The sequence below is a fragment of the Lactuca virosa genome, chromosome 2, assembly GCF_052849685.1.
Source record: "Lactuca virosa cultivar CGN04683 chromosome 2, Lactuca_virosa_CGN04683_v6, whole genome shotgun sequence".
Lineage (NCBI taxonomy): Eukaryota > Viridiplantae > Streptophyta > Magnoliopsida > Asterales > Asteraceae > Lactuca > Lactuca virosa.
The window spans coordinates 151,617,589-151,634,800 of NC_136427.1; positions in this window are offsets into that span (position 1 = coordinate 151,617,589).

Below are 17,212 nucleotides of genomic sequence, written 5' to 3' on the forward strand. Positions count from 1 at the left end.
CGCCATAGCAAATCATCTACGGAATTGATTTCCATAGCTAGTATATGTTTCTAAATAACTATAAAATATTAATTCCTAACAAAGTTCATAACAAACGTTTCAACGGATATTAGCTCCATAGTTAAACTTCAACGACTTTTATTTCGGTTGCAAATTACTCCTTATCAAATTTGCTATGGAATTTAATTTCGTAACAAAATTCCTAACCATGTAGCTATAAATTTTTTTCCATAGCAAAACAAGCAACAAAAATAAAATTCTATTGCACAATTCTGTAGGTAAATAGCTACGAATGTTACTTCCGTAGCAAAACAATTATGGAATGTTATTTCGTTGTAGATTAACCATGATATTTAATTTCCTAGAAAAATTAAAAGGGAAATTTTTTTCATAAAAACATTCATTGCAAATTTGCTAAAAATAGATTTTCCATAGAAATATCGGTAGCAATATACCAACAGATTTCGAGTCGGTAACAGTTTCCATAGAAATTCCTATGTACGCTACCAAAAATTAATTCGGTAGAAAATATGGTAGCAAATTAGCTATGTAATGACATTCCATTGCACGATCCATTGCAGAATAACAACAGAAATACAATCCATAGCAACCTTCCCTAGCAAAATTGTGTTGTTCTTGTAGTGGGTATTGGTTGGATCATCTGTCTTTTGTTCTTCAAGATTTGAGTGTGGTATCATATCAATCATCAGGGGCTATCGGTTTCACTGGGATTCGGGAAGTGTCCATCTGCTCTTTAGAAGTTGTGTGGTCTTTGCGGGATTGGCTAGTGATGGAGCACTAGTTTGTAAGCGCTAGTTGTCATCGGGTCGATCGTTGTAAGGTAAGAAGGATTGGGAATCCTTCAATTCTCGTGTGCTTTGAGAATTTAGTCGATTCAAAGAAGGGGGTGGGAATCATTTCGGGATTCAGAAGCAGGAGCGGTTTTGAAACTAGGATAAGTTTCACAACCTCGTCGGGAAGAAAGACGGCACAAGCGGCTGTTGGGATTGAGGATTGTGTTAATTGGAATTCTAGGAAACTTACCAACATTGAGATCCCGTTCTCTTGGTGATTGATAGCAGGCTTCGGGGAACCAGGTCGGGGTCCTAGGCATAACTCGAGTTCAGCTTGGGGTGTTCAGTCGAGTACGTGCTCTACTCTGTGTGCGTTTTGAATTGATAGATTAGGGGTAAGGTACTGGGTAGCGTTTGTTTTAGTGCGAAAGTGTTGTAAGACTACGAGGGAGCCGTAGCATTCACTAATGGTAGGTTAGGGCGGAAGTGTTGTAAGACTGCAGGGTAGCCGTATCATTCACTGGCGGCCAGATAGTGTGGGAAGTGTTGTGAGACTGCGGGATGACCCGTAGCATTTACAGATTCTTTCAGACGATTAGGCCAGGGTGGGCCATTTTGCAAGATTATGGGTAGACCACAGCATGATCAAAATTAGGAAACGTTAGGTCGTTGCAGACCGGGCATGATGTAAGACTATAGTTATTCTGGTAGCATTCACTTTTTGCATTGGATTCGGTGGCGACAGGTTGTCAGGCTACTATGATCGGATGGACCAGAAGGATTGATGGAGCCATGAGTAGCGATATAGCTAGGGAAATTATTGCTAGTCGAAGTTGTCTTCGGAGGTCGCGTGGGGCGACTGCAAGATTGCTCATTGGCTCAGCAACCGGGTAGGTGTTCGGTGTTCCGTACAGTTGGCAGACAAGTTGGGACCAGGGAGGTCCCGATTGTTTTAAGGAAAGCCGCTATGTGGCAACAAGATGAGTTGGAGTGGTTTCAGTGATTTGGGGTTCGTGTGTGGAGTTGCTTGTCATTCGGGGTATATGCTAAGTTGTTTGCAGTTGGGTTATGTAATCTCAGAGTGGCTGACCAGACCTTGTTGCACAGCTCTCATCTGAGTCTAACCATTGCAAGGGTGAATCTTTTATTCAAAGGATTATTTGAGCCTCCTGTCATGTTGAGAGTTCTTCAGTCGCATTTGATCAGAGATTGTGTTCTTTTGGAAGTCTCAAGGTATTATGGGTGGAAGGTATGTTGTTTAGTCTGGTTTTCATATGGATATAGTTCGATAGCGGTTCAGTGCATTTGGTCTATCAGAAGGTCATAGCAAATTGAGATTTCGGATTTCAAAAAAGGTAGAGGTGGTTTTCTGCAAGGGTCTAAGGTTAATTCCATTTTAGGTTTGATCAGTCCTTCTAGGGTTGGTTTTAGTTGCCTTGGGAGGGCTGTAATGATTCATTCCCGGGTTTTGGAGGTATTGACCAGATTGTTGGATGTGCTAGGGAAGGTAAGAACGGATTTCGAGGACGAAATCTAATTCAAGTAGGGGAGAGTTGTAACATCCTGTTTCGAATTGTTCCCATTTTGAATTGTTGATCAATGGGTTGGGTATTATCAGGCTTCAGAACCTCGAGGACTTGGGTTTAGGACCCATTTGGAGTTAGATAATGTATCTTGGTTGCTCGGGTATTCAGTTAGAGTTTTTGGACCAAAGGGTATGAATTTAATTTGAAGTATTGCAAGGAACTCGACGATTTGTGTGACAACCGTAAATTTTTGGTCAAGTCAAAGTCAACTAAAGTCAACAAGTCAAACCGGTCAACTCATCTAACCCTTGTATATTAGGGTTTCCATTATGTTTCTTATTGTACAACTCGCAATCTTAATACAAAGTATCACTTAGAGTTTTCACGTGTTCGGAAATTCTAAACCCTAATCAGGGCAAGTGATGAAACTACTCGATAAAACATTATTCCTTAACCCTCGGGGGCATATAACAATCATAACGAGACTTAACGGGATGTATAAACCTTGCGTTACGAAGCCAAACACTCAAAAAGGTCGCAAACGAAATCTCTCTCAATCTCTTTCACTCTATCTCTCTCTATCAAAAATCTCTCCCAAATCTCTCTCAAAATCTCTTTTAACTTTTTATAGTCATTCGGGTCATCCCGACCCTTAACCGGGTCAAAAAAATCACTTAAAACGGAGAAGTTATTGGTAAAACAACCTTAAGGAACCGAAGCCTCTAAGACCGAACCCGAACCCTATTGGACCGAACCTGCTGGACCGAAACTACATGGACCGAACTTCGCCTTTGCTTCTATTCCGGCCTATTTCACCTTCGGGCTATTTCGGTTCATCTCACCTTCGGTCCATGGCAGTAGGGACCGAACCTCGGTCCTATCCGAGCAACTTCGCAGGAAGGCCCATTTCACCCGGTTTTCGACCACGACTTCGTTTTAATCCCGTTTTTCATTATTTTAACGTGGGATTTTCACCCAAACTCATATTTTGAGATATAAGACCCTATATATTCATAATTTAAAACACATTTTTAAGGAAATCTTTATTTAAGAATAAAATCTAGTGGGTGGGATTTTGAGGTGGAGTGTTGACTTTACCTTTGACTTATGACACAAGCAACCCACCACACCCACTCCAGGGCTATACTCAGTCACTATTCCCCCATACTTAGTCAATTATTTGTCCTTTCACACTATTTCACCAGCCCATAATCAGATCAAAGGGCTGGAAATCTTCACTTCACTTCCCACATTATTCACTCTTTCTCAAGAAGAATCAAACCCATTTCTCTCTCACTTTCTCTCTCTAAAACTCGAAATTGAAGGCGATTCTTGAGCAATATTCTCCAAGTTTGGTAAGTAACTTCATCCTACACTTAATTATCTTACACCCCTTCACTCAAATCATGGATTCCTTACACAAACATCATCATAATTGTTGCTAGATCTTCAAATCTTCAAGCATCTCCCAAGTGTTCTTGACTTGGAAACTTCTTCTATTCATCATCCATCTTTTGAAATCACTCAAGGTGAGTTCATACCCCCACATTTTAATGTTTTCTTCAAGTTTTAGGGGGGAGAATACAAGTTAAAACACCAAAAACTTAACTAAACTCAAACAACAGCTTTCATCAGAAAAGTTGAGTCTTATTCACGGACTTTTTTGACTATCTTAAACTTAATATATTTAAAAACTGTTTAATATGCAAATAGTTCAGGTTCATACCTTTAAAATTACTACTTGCACATCTCCATACGATTTTTCTACGATTTATGGTGATTTTTACAAAACTGCCTATCATTTCAGAAAACGAATTCGGACCAGTCTGTGAATATGAACATTTTCACACAAGTTAAAGACTTCTAAAAATTATAATAAAAATTATGAATAAACTAGACACATTTTGTGAACTCTCAGAATTTACGAATTCAGTTTTTGACTTTGTATGATTTTTCTATGATATTTTTAAAACAATCCAGAAAGGTTAAAAACTAGTTACATAGCTTACAATATTAATAACACTTTGTAGCATGTTGAGCAAAGTGCATAACAATAAGTTTCTAAATGTTTGGATGCATTCTTGTTAGTTTACCATCATAAACAGAAATTAGTCATTAATTTTAAGGTTTTTCCTCCATTCATTTCGAACACATATAATAAACTACATTAAGTATAGTTTATGAATTTTCGATAAAAGCATACTACATGGAAAAGGTTTTACTCTCAAAACAAATGGGTTTTTCATATACTACTTAATAGTAATAGTTTATGGATTCATATCACTAATGTATTTTCATAAAAGGTGATTTCACTTCCACCATGGAAGGGATTTAATACTCAAACTATATGCAAACTAGTTAACGTAAATTGTGAGACACGTCTTCATTGTACTCTTTGAGTACTAGTTAAAAATCCTAAAATAGTTATAACCAGAGTCTCTTTTAGGGAGAGCGTGATAATTGTGTATAGATCTATATTAGGGTTGACAACCCACACCCATGCTGCTTGCATAAGTCCGATCGGCCGATCGGAGGTGACAAATGTCATTAACATTCGGACGTCTGAAGAACGTCGCAGCAGGTCATCCGGTCATAGTATGGTTATAACGGCTCACATAGGTAGTTAACAATCTTTCAAGTTTACAGGGAAAATTCTACTTTAAAAAGGGTTTTTATCTATTTAAAACTACAAATACGTTATAAGTGCAAAACACACACATATTCTCGATCCTGGGATTTAGGACTACATGACTTTTATAAGGAAAATATTGGATTTTCTTTGGAATCATATTTCTATTGACACTACATTTCATCTAGAATTGATAGACTTCGGCTATAATTGCTAAGTGTATATGCTAGAGTTATATAAGAATCTAGTCACAATCGACTTAGAATTGGTGGGCCCGCCTTACTTCTTGTTCCTTGTTTGGTTGTGGACCTAGGAAGATCCATTGTATTCGACGGTTTATTTAACTTAAATTTTATATAACTTATATACACTGGGTGATTATAGAAGGAATCTATGGGTCTTTCTAGGGTACATTATTGCATAACATAGTAGCTTTCATTTCACACTTAATAAAGAAAATATTGGATTTTCTGGAATCATACTCTATCGCTTTTACAAGGAAAACGGCTTCTTTCTCAAATAAAACTCTTATGAACTCACCAACTTTATTGTTGACACTTTTTCAAAACTACTTGTATTCTCAGGAAATCAGTGAAACAGGAAATCAACAACATCTTGAGGATGGGACGTTAAATCGTCAAACATTTCATTTTGTCATCATAATGTAATTGATTTTGAAACATGTAAACGTATACTATAGTGTAACCTTTTCAATTATATTTATGATGGTTGTATTTACTTTGAGCACTATTATACTCGTTGTTGTGATACTATACATGAAGTCCTCCACCCCCGAACATTTCCGCCATCCTTGGTTTGGGGGTGTGACAATTTGGGAGGCCCTAACTCATCGAGTAGAAGGCTTTCCAGCCACGTGGATTGGAGGACCTATTCACTGAGTTGGGGAGCCCCACTTCGACGAGTAGGCGCTGGAAATGGAAACTCTAATTTTTCGGGCATTGTAACCTATTTAATGGACTTAACTTCTAGGGCTGGCCTCCTTACCAGCCTCCCTTGCCCAGAAGAAATCCTAGATCGGTTTCCCCACTTGTTCATGAAGTTTTGAGAACTTGAGACTGATTCTTGAAGGAAGTATTGAACATAGAAGTATCAAGCTTGGAGGAGTGATCTTGGATCCAGAAACTCTACATCATAGGCCACATCTTTCAGGTATAAATTCATAACCTTTACATGTAGCTTAGTAGATCTCACCTCTTGTATTTTTGGCTTGGTTTTGGGATTTTGACTTGAGTGTCTAAAGAAAAGAGGTTTCCAGGGGTTGAGGATGTAGATCTGGCCCCTACATGACCTTTAGAGGCTTAAAGTTGCAAACTTTAATAGCCTCTACGTCTCATTCATGAAATATGTCCATTATGAAGCCAAGAATGGACCTTAAAGAGTGTGACAAGCATGCATGACTTAACGTGATGAAACCACATTAGGACCTCATATCTGTGTTTCGAGACATTAGAGTGAGAGTTTAAGGGCTTAAAGGGTCAAGACCCTCCTTAAGGGAACTAGGGTTTGGGTTTAGAGATTATTAGATGATCATTGGTGGTAAAGTTGGAAACTTTACCCTTCTAGACATCTCTAAGGATAGGGATATGAGGTTTGGAACCCTTGGATTCAAGAAAAAGGGCTTAATGCATTAAGTGGGTTGGCAGATTGAAGAACTGGACGAGTTCATAGGTGAACTCGACGAGTTCATAGGTAAACTCGACAAGTTGGGTTCGGGTTACCTCGATCCTATTGGAGAACGTAGGAACTCGACGAGTTGTAAGAAAACTCGACGAGTTGGATCGCAATATCACGATTCTGACTTTGGGGTGGACTCAACGAGTTTATAGGTAACTCGACGAGTTATGTCAACTCGGAGCGTTAACTTTGACTTTGACTTTGGACAAGTTAGTCCCAAGGGGTGCTTGGATTAAACCAAATTATAATGAAGGAGATTATGGGCTTAGGATAAGGCCCGTAAGGGGTTGGGGCCCAATTTGGAAAAATGGGTCATTGAGGGATTTATAGACATTACAGTGTTGGGCTTTTCTTTTGGGCTTAGGCCTTATTTTTGGATCATACTTGGCTAGGGGTAGAATGGTCATTTTACCCCATGTACAGATTAAGGGTTATAGCATGGAACCCAAATGCTAATTAGATAAATTGATTGGTAGTGACAGCTCGGGAAGCCGGTGGGGCAGCAACTAATGATTTCATTCGGGAAGCTTTTGCATTCGAGGTGAGTCTCCTCACCATACCAATGGGTATAAGGCACCAAGGTCGGACCATTATGTGATATATGGTATACTATTTGTTTATGTGAGATGTGGTATACTAGTTGCTTGTGTGATATGTTTTCCGGACTACGGTTCGATGTCGGGTGGTACCCGATAACTATGTGGATGTTTGGTTATGCTAGTTGTCTTTGTGATACTTGCATGGAAGACCCCGGGGGTTCCCGAGGCAATTGGATATCAGACCATGTGGTGGTTGCCATGACATTCCAGGCTAAGACCATGTGGGGGTTCCCATGGCACCGACGTAAGACCTTGGAGGGTTTCCATGGCATCCTTATATATTTGTAAGACCATGTGGGGGTTCCCATGGCAATGGGCTAAGACCATGTGGGGGCTCCCATGGCACCCAGTGTAAGACCTTGGAGGGTTTCCATGGCATCCTTATATGTTTATCTGCATGGATTATGTGATTGATATGGTTTATGTGATTACGTGGTTTATCTGGGGTACGCTCCGGGGAACTCACTAAGCTTTGTGCTTACAGTTTTGTTTATGGTTTCAGGTATCATCGGTTTGGAAAGGAAGGGCTCGGCTTGATCGCAGCGCACACACCCATGTTTTCCGCAATATGTGATTTTGAGATGAACTCTGATAAATGTTTTTAATTAGCAATGTTTTTGGAATGTTTGCATTAAACGATATCTGTTTTTTGACTATAATAAAAAAAATGAAAGTTTTACCCTTGATTTTTGGGTCGTTACACAAACGCATCTAATCATACATATCTACCAATCTACCATATCACTATAATAAGCCACATCCTACACACAAGGACTCATAATGTAGTACATAGTATAATGAGAAAACTCACCTTGTAGTCTACAAGATAACAACACTGATCACATGTCCAATAACTGACACTACAGGGCACCTATACAACGAACAGGGACCAAGTCCCAAACTACAGCCCAAAATCATCAATTTGACCTAAAGTCAAACTTGGCTAAAAGTCAACTGTCAACAGTCAAAAGTCAACTTAGTTGGCTGCTACACCGTGGCCAATACATTGCAATATCGTGGCATCCTCATGACAAAACAGTCGCGAAACTGCATAACGTCATGATGTGGAGACCAATCCTCCACGTTGTGGGAAACTTCCAGACCATCTTATTGCATTAAGCTCTTAATTCTTCAAGCCAACCATTCGTACTTTCCAGAAGGCATTCCTACACCTAAATCATCATTTAAATCATTGCTTTATAAACATGCATGTCCAATGCATGTCTTCAACTCAAGCTAGTTCAAAATGGTGTAAAATGAGGTCATAATCTCATATAAGTAACCAACACTCAATAACTCTCTAGATCTACAATACCAATCCCCAAAATGACCTCAAGGATTCATAAAGTTTCTAAATTGATGAGATCATTTCATCCAAACTTTCCCAATCATGAAAATACTAGCATGGAAGCATACATCTAGAATTATAATGCACAAAGGTTGAGCTTGAACTCTTACAATGGTCCAAAATAAGTGCATAAAGATGGTGGAGAGAGTTGATTGTTGAATCAATGCTCAAGGGTCACATTCTTCTTCTTCAAAACAACAAAAATCACCACAAAACTCAAGAACTTCAGCAAGGGAGGCTAGGGTTTCAATAAGGGAGGAAGGGAGGCGATGGAGGCTGAGGGTGGGCAAACCCTAGCCATTACATCCCTTAAATAGGGGCACAAACCCCGAAAATTAGGTTTTGTCATTAAACGGGTTCCACGTTGTGGCCATTAGGTTGCCACGACGTGACGCCCACTTAACCTTCACTGACCTTCTAGCCATGGCCACATCATGGAATCTCATTCACCGCGTTGTGGCCACTAAATCCAAAACTTAAAAATTAAACTTTTTAGAGAGACATACCATAAGCTTGGTGTTACAACGGCCATAAAGAATATCCTTGAGTATCTGAGAAGATATAAGGATATTTTTTTAGTATATAGAGGTAGAAGAGTTACAAGTTACAGGTAACACTAATGTGAGTTTCCAAGTAGAAGACAATGTTAGACTCAATGTGCAAGTTAGAGTATATTGCAGCTAGTGAAGCAGTAAAGGAGTCTACATGGTTAAAGAACTTTATCGGTGATATTGGAGTTGTACCAAGAATTAAAGAACCTATGGTGACCTTCTATCATAACGAGGGTGCATTTGTATTGGCTAAAGAACCTAAGGACCATGGAAACTCAAGATGCATACTCAGAAAATAACAGTATGTTCGAAAGAAAGTTGAGGATAGAGACATCATCATGAGTACAGTATCATCTGAGGAGAATCATGTTAATCCTTTCACGAAGCCATTATCCTGAGACAACATCATAGCCATGCTAAAAGCAACGACTTGATATTGATACGCTGTAATTGTTTAGTTGTTAGTTTGACTTATTAGAAACATATAACAATTTGAAGTGTAACTGTTTTGATGTTTATTTCTGTTGGATTAGTGTCTAAGTCCATAACTATAATTGGTATATACTTGACCCGACCCAGCATGGTCCATTTGGGTTGCATGGCATCATGCATTTGGATAGACTAAAATGAGAGAAATAACACTTAAGGTTTATTAATATATTATAAGTTCTAATATATTAATAAGATTATTTAATTAGTATTAATCAAGAATTAATTTAGAATTAATTAAGTGATCAAAAGAAGACTAATTAAATATATGGGTTAATTGTGTAAATCATCCATACTTATATAGTGGGCTAATGCTCCATGGATTATCAAGTTGGGCCAAAACCCATAGGATGCTCCATGGATGCTCCATGGTGTATTTGAACCCATGGATCTAAGGAAATGGAAAGTCATGACAATCAGGGTTTACCCTAATTGTGACTAACTATATAATGATCTTATTATTGAAGAAATCGGTCACTAGAGATACAAGTGAGGGCAAACCGATTTTAGAAGTGTTCTACTTTCTCTCAAGTTATTCCAAGTGTTCATTATGCTGTGTGAACCATTTGAGGTGTCACACTTGGGGCACTAGGCTCTTAAGCTCCATGGAATCAAGCACCAAACAAGAGGTATGTAATTCTACTAGAATTTATATTATGTGTACTTTATATTATGCTAGTTAGAACAATACCTTGGAAAATTGATATTTGCATGTATAATAGAGAAAACATAGATCCAAGGTATTTAGGGTTGCATGTACACCATAGGAGTGTTAGAATGCTCAAAACCCAACAGTGGTATCAGAGCCTAGGCTTGTTTTCACTTATACTTGATGCAAACTGCTTAAAATCGAAGTTTTTTGCTGCTGGGACAGTGGACTCGCCGAGTTCACTGATCGACTCGACGAGTCCAAGACAAAATGCATCCAACTCGCCGAGTTGGTTCGTGCACTCGACGAGTTGGACCCCCAAACAGCATATCTTCGAGTTTTGGTGCTGGAATTGGTCTAGAATCATTACCTTTGATTGTTTTGGACTTATAAAACTTGTTTTTACTGTGGTAATGATTGTGTTAAACCAATTTCAATGCTATAATCGAAGTTTCAAGTTTATATATGTTTATGTAATTCTTGAAAATTGTTGATTATGAATGTTCATGCTTATGAGTTTTGGTAGATCATAGGAGTTATGTGCAAATTGTTTGTTATTATAATTCTTGATCTCAATGAAATTGTAAGGAGTCCATAACTTGTCCTCAAATTATGGATTACCAAAAGTTTTTTTTATGTTTCCTTGATTTATGAGTTAGTTTAGATTAATGAAAAAAATTGTGTTTTAGTTGTTTTTTATCCAAATTAATCTAGAGTTAGTTCATAAAATATGTTTTTGTAACTTGTCTTCAAGTTATATGAAAAGTCATATTTATGAATCTTAAAACTCATAAAAGTGTCATAGGTTACATAAAAGTGAAGAGTCTTTTACATTAAATAACATTATGACTCCATAATTTGTCCTCAAGTTATTGATGTTAAAGAGTCACTTCTTTAAAAAAAATGTCATTAAAAGATAAGGAGTTACATAAAAATGAAGAGTCTTCATTTTAATGTACATAAAACTCATAAGTTATGAAATGAAAAGTCTTGAATAGTTTCAAAACTTGCCCTTAAGTTTTGGAATTTGTAAAGTTACTCTTCATGTATACTTTAATTCCAAAATTGAACCCTTAGAATTTTAAAAGCTAAAATTCAAACTTTATGGACTTCATTAAATTAATTAAAGTGTTTAATTAAAAGAGTTAATAATTCCATAAAGACATGGTTTAAGTTTAATTAAATTACGAGTATAGTTTAATTAATAGATTAAACCACCAAGTATTTTAAATGTTTAAAATACACCCTTATACTATTATTATAATTTTAATTATATAGATATGTATAAGATAAAGTCAATCTTACCATTAGTAGGCCTCATTCATGAAGCCGGTCTATAAGGGGGGTATAAGGTTACTGCCTATAAAATGACAGTTTAATGGGTGTCCACTCTCACCCACCGCTTCCTTGACTGGTGGAGGGTCGTTAGCCGAACGGGTAGGAAAGGACTATAATTCTCCCTAAATTAAAAGTATAATGATAAATACTAAGTAACTAAACACTTATAAATTCCCAATCTTAGTTACTTAGGAAAATGTGAAATAGGTGCTAACCCATGAAATTACACTTTGTGCCTTACCAAGTCGTTAGTAGAGCGTGTGTGGTTAACCGGCATGCTAATAAGGACTAGTAAGAGTGGCAAAGGGTAACTTGACTTTATTATAGATTGGTGGAGCGTGTGTGGTTAACCGGCACATCGATTAGGTGATAAAGTTAAGGGTACCAAGTCAATTTGCATGGTTATTCACACCTTGTTTGTGATCCTCGGCATCCCAGTCACAAACTTGAGAGGGCACAATCGAGATTCAAACATGCCATTGAAAGTTCAATGTATCTCAAAAGATCTAGGAGTTTCAAATCCAATTAAAAACTTAATTATATTTCGTTTTTCATGGCGGAAATTGGTAAATCGTCATTTACCTACCTTCAACTATTTTATAATTTGGATTACGGCATCCCTCTTCCACTTATAAATAGGTTGTTGGATCCTAGCCTTAATATTTCATATTGGGTGTTTTATTAAGGACTATAAATCAACTAACTTGAATTTCTCCCTTATAGATGTCTAGTTTAGACAACTATGGTCTTCCCATATCTTTAGGAACAAGCTTCCTAATGAAGATGATATCCCAAAAGGCAATCAATGTGAAAGACTAATCCCTTTATTGAGCACTAATGGGACTGGAAATCATACTTCATTTCCTCCACCTCCTCCAATAAATCTCCCTATCCCACAAGTTTCAAGACTTGATAAGTTCTAAGTCACTCAATCCCTATTGGCAGACAAAGTCTATATGTGATTAGGTCTTGGAGATTAAGTCACATATTGACAAGCCGGGAGAGTCGGGTGTCGAAGTCTCGAGGTAGCTGGCTGTTGACTTGGTTCTTCAGTCACTCCCTGATGACAAAACACGACATGACCCAAATTTGATTAGAAGATCGACTTCCCAAAACTTCATGGACATTGACAATGGTGACACTAGAAATCCAGAAAAACTTTCTCTTCCTAATAGAAAGGGATCGGCCATAGTCAACTCGGTTGACCAAATGGTAAAGAGAAAGGCTAAGTCTGAGATAGTCCCATGTACCATTCCCAAAGAGTCCATATGTGCCTATTGCCAAAGGAAAGGGGCATTGGTTGCGAAGCTGCCGAATTTACCTGAAACCTCATAAGGATGGTAAATTCAAAAGTTTGACTCTACTTCAGGTAAAGTTCGTTATCTAACTCTATTAATCCTCTTTTGGAGATTCTTAATACATGATGTAATGTAATTACATTTTGATGTTTTTGAAAAATCAAAGGAAGCTTAAAGAAAAGGTGTGCTGATTCTGATCGCATGGTTCGATGACCAGAATTTTGAGCCACTGCATAAGAGTTATGAGATATTGCTTAGGAATAGATAACAACAAGGTTTTCATATGAATTTGCATTGTAGGATAAGTTTTTCCGCAAGTTTTAAAAATAAAAGAAAAGTTTTGATTTTATTTATTTTAAGTATCCTTACAAAGGCATTTGTGAAAAATTGTTGTTTATATGTTTCCATTGATAAGCAATATTGGAAAATGAATTTGATTCTTTCGTTTGTGGTAGTGTCATAATTTATCAAATAAGGAAAGATTCTCATCACCCAAGTTTCAGTTGGATAGAAACTTGGAATCATGCAAGTTGCATTGTGTGATGAATGAGATTTTTCATCTTTGGTAAATTAAGACTAATTCCTTGTTCACATTCGCATGTGAGCCAAGCGAAGGACTAAAGGATCGGGTACATTAGGCTGTGCACTAGTCAGGTCCACTACAAAGGTTGATAAGATTATTCGTTATGATTTACTAAAGTTTAGTAAATATGATTATGCTTACAAGTTTAAGTGTAGTGCTGAAACATTGGAAAAGTTTCAATATATGGCAGAATGAATAAGAAGAATCAAATAAGGCAGAAAGATAAAAGTTTCTCCAATCTGAAGAGATAGGAGAGCACTTGTGTATTTTGTTTTATGATTATCTTAGTGATTATGGAACCATATCACAATTGATCCTCTAAGGACACCTTAGTGCATTTGTTTGCCTAAGGAGAGGAATCATGAATTGTGGAAATGGTTAAATCAAAAGATAAATCATACTTCGTTCCAAAAAACAAATCCTGGAGTCATACTCCAAGATTGAGCCTCGAGTGACATAATCTTAAGAAAGGTTTAAAACACTTGTCAAATGTAGAGTAAAATGTTTTCTTACTCTTGTACATTTGAAATTGGTAAGTTGTGATGTTTTGGATAAAACAAAGACCAACTAAGGCCAATTGTGTGAAGTGTTTGTAAAAGAATCTGCACTATCTCTTGAATATTTGGCAAGAGAGTCTTATATGTCAAGAGGACAGTGGGAGTCTAAAAGATCTTAAGATAGGTTCAAGAACTAATCAAGATATTTGTTAATCACTAGCCCACGACTTGAGGTTTGTAACCTATCGTGTTGACATATTCTTATTTCTATGTCTATTCCAGTTAAAAGTTGACTATGCTTGTAAGTTCTATGAATTCTCAATTGTTTGCATATCAACCTGGAAGCAATGGTAGGCCCTTGTGCTGCCGGGTGGCAAGAAATTAAGATTGAACAAGTTCAGTCCATATGTGTTTGGATTTGCCACTAACCTTGTCTTGTGATTATGGTTATGACAAATTCACATGGATAGGAACACATACACCATTAAATCTAAGTGTCATAAGGTTTCTCTCCGATTCATGAAAATGATGGTGAGGAAACTCTTTCACTAAGTAGATTTTAAGTAGATAGCAATTGTGAGAATGACAAAAGGTCGAAACATTATGATTACGGCATCCCTCTTCATAATTGTTTAGACACACAAGTGAGCTATCTAAGGAAAGGTGTATGATTTTGATACAGTCTTATCAAAACATCTCGTATCAGAAATCTGAACTTTGGTAAGAAAGTTAATAAAGTATTGTTTTTCTAGAAGTCCAGTTGATTTCTAAGTACATGTCAAAGCTAGTGGGAGCATCAGTGTTATGCTAGTAAGATAATAATCATTATGCTAGTGGGAGCATGATGATTATGTTGCAAGTTAGCAATGTTAATTATAGAAAACAAAAGTTTCAATTCGCTTTGAAAAGTTGTTTCTCTATAATTAAAGGAGAGGATTTTATACTTCATTCCAATTCTACAAGCTTAGATTGAGTTTTTAATCTACTTTAGTCAAGAATATATATGAATGTTATGCTGGAATGGTTCAACATAAGGAAATTCTATATATGTTGCGTTCTCAAAATTCGTTTATGATTACGACATCCCTCTTCATAGTTCGAATTGTGAGAACATGGCAAATAAAATTTTTTTATAGCATGAATCATGTCCAATATGCTTCGTGTATAGGATCGATTACATGAGCTATAATAGTTATCCTTTCTAAATTTTCCTAATGCTTAGGGCATTAAGAGGGGAAAAGGGATTAGAACTGGATATGACTAAAATGATTAAGCAATTGTCGAGGACAATTTGAGGTTTACCAAAGATTGGTTACTAATGGACAATTGGAAGTATAGAGTAAGTACCATATTGACATATTTTGAAAAGAGGCAACTCTTGTTCAAAAGTGATTGTCAAAATGGGAATGTGGAATTGTTTCCATAGGTGGAAGTTGTTCTTTGAATCTGTGTAAGATTAGAGAACTTAATGCAAGAAGGATGTTCAAAGGAATGTACTTTGAATTTGACACTTCGTTTCCATGGAATTGATCTCCATTGGAATTCTTTGTAATGTTTGTTGTCAAGTCTTTGTGACTTTTCGGTACAGTCATTACAAGAGGATCATTGCATATAAGTTTAGAATCTAACATATGACAGTAAATGACAAGAGTATTTGGGATTGTGAAATGAGCATCATTGAAATGTTTTCAATCGATCCATTTCACAAAGAGAGGACCAAATGTAAACATAGTGTGCATACTTGGAGTATGGCATAGCTATTGTTTGGACGAACATAGTGTGCATGCTTGGAGCATGTCATGACTATTGTTTCAATTCAAGTATTAAGTTGATTAATCAAAACATGAATAATGAGTAATCAATATGGTGCTTAGATAAAAGGTGTTTTTATTTACACTCAATGTGTTGGGGCCATACAGGATTAGTAATATTTTTTTGTTTTACTTTGCATGTTTTGACTTCCAGAATAACTAGGTCATTCTTCCCGAATGACTAAGTTATTTAAACCACCCACAGTCGGTCATATGTTGGAAGTAGATATGAATCAAGATTGTCATGAATCTGGGTTGTAAGATTTGTCTAAGGTGCATTAGACATAGCAGTGGTTGCTACAACATTCATGAGTGCTCACAAGTTCTAAGTATTGGATTCAACCCACGCTCATTTGGATACACTTCATGGATTTTATCACGAGTGAATCGTGAGACGATAATATCTTATATTCTTCAAACCTAGAGATATGAGTTGTTGACTATGAGTTGGTTATACATTGATTTCACGTAAACGTATTGGTAACTCGATGTTATAAAACGTGCCTTTGTGTATGATTCAACAAGTAGTCAGTACAAGCATATGAGTCGATGTTTATCCATTCCTTTTACCCTCAAAGGGATAAAAGCGATATCTGTGGGCCCCTCGATGATTTAGTGATGACAAAACGTAAGTGCTCGGCCGGGCCTAGACTGATTTGATTTGTTCAATTAGTCGGTCGTCATAAATCGGAAATCGGGAAACAACAAATGGACAGAGAGAATGATTATAATCCATGTCTCAGTCCATATGATATCTAGAATGGAGGAATATATGATCACTTATCTAATGGACGCGTCATTGATTTGTTCAGAGTTCGGCAGCAGCTTTTAAGAGCTATTATTGCTGGTCAGGTTATGAAGGCGTACTTGCAATAATAGTTATTAGACTTATCCAAGTGGGAGAGTGTTGGATTAGTGTCTAAGTCCATAACTATAATTGGTATATACTTGACCCGACCCGGCATGGTCCATTTGGGTTGCATGGCATCATGCATTTGGATAGACTAAAATGAGAGAAATAACACTTAAGGTTTATTAATATATTATAAGTTCTAGTATATTAATAAGATTATTTAATTAGTATTGATCAAGAATTAATTTAGAATTAATTAAGTGATCAAAAGAAGACTAATTAAATATATGGGTTGATTGTGTAAATCATCCATACTTATATAGTGGGCTAATGCTCCATGGATTATCAAGTTGGGCCAAAACCCATAGGATGCTCCATGGATGCTCCGTGGTGTATTTGAACCCATGGATCCAAGGAAATGGAAAGCCATGACAATCAGGGTTTACCCTAATTGTGACTAACTATATAATGATCTTATTATTGAAGAAATCGGCCACTAGAGATACAAGTGAGGGTAAACCGATTTTAGAAGTGTTCTACTTTCTCTCAAGT